We start from the raw sequence: 505 nt of genomic DNA, 5'->3' as shown, positions 1-505 counted from the left end.
TGAAATTACAGATTATTCTCTACCTCACAGTAAAACTTGTGAAATTACAGATTATTCTCTACCTCACAGTAAAACTTGTGAAATTACAGATTATTCTCTACCTACCTCACAGTAAAACATGAAATTACAGATTATTCTCTACCTCACAGTAAAACTTGTGAAATTACAGATTATTCTCTACCTCACAGTAAAACTTGTGAAATTACAGATTATTCTCTACCTCACAGTAAAACTTGTAAATTACAGATTATTCTCTACCTCACAGTAAAACATGAAATTACAGATTATTCTCTACCTCACAGTAAAACATGAAATTACAGATTATTCTCTACCTCACAGTAAAACTTGTGAAATTACAGATTATTCTCTACCTCACAGTAAAACATTAAATTACAGATTATTCTCTACCTCACAGTAAAACTTGTGAAATTACAGATTATTCTCTACCTCACAGTAAAACATGAAATTACAGATTATTCTCTACCTCACAGTAAAACTTGTGAAA

The sequence above is a fragment of the Austrofundulus limnaeus genome, unplaced genomic scaffold (assembly GCF_001266775.1).
Source record: "Austrofundulus limnaeus strain Quisiro unplaced genomic scaffold, Austrofundulus_limnaeus-1.0 Scaffold4623, whole genome shotgun sequence".
NCBI lineage: Eukaryota > Metazoa > Chordata > Actinopteri > Cyprinodontiformes > Rivulidae > Austrofundulus > Austrofundulus limnaeus.
Note: the sequence above shows the minus strand (reverse complement) of the source record.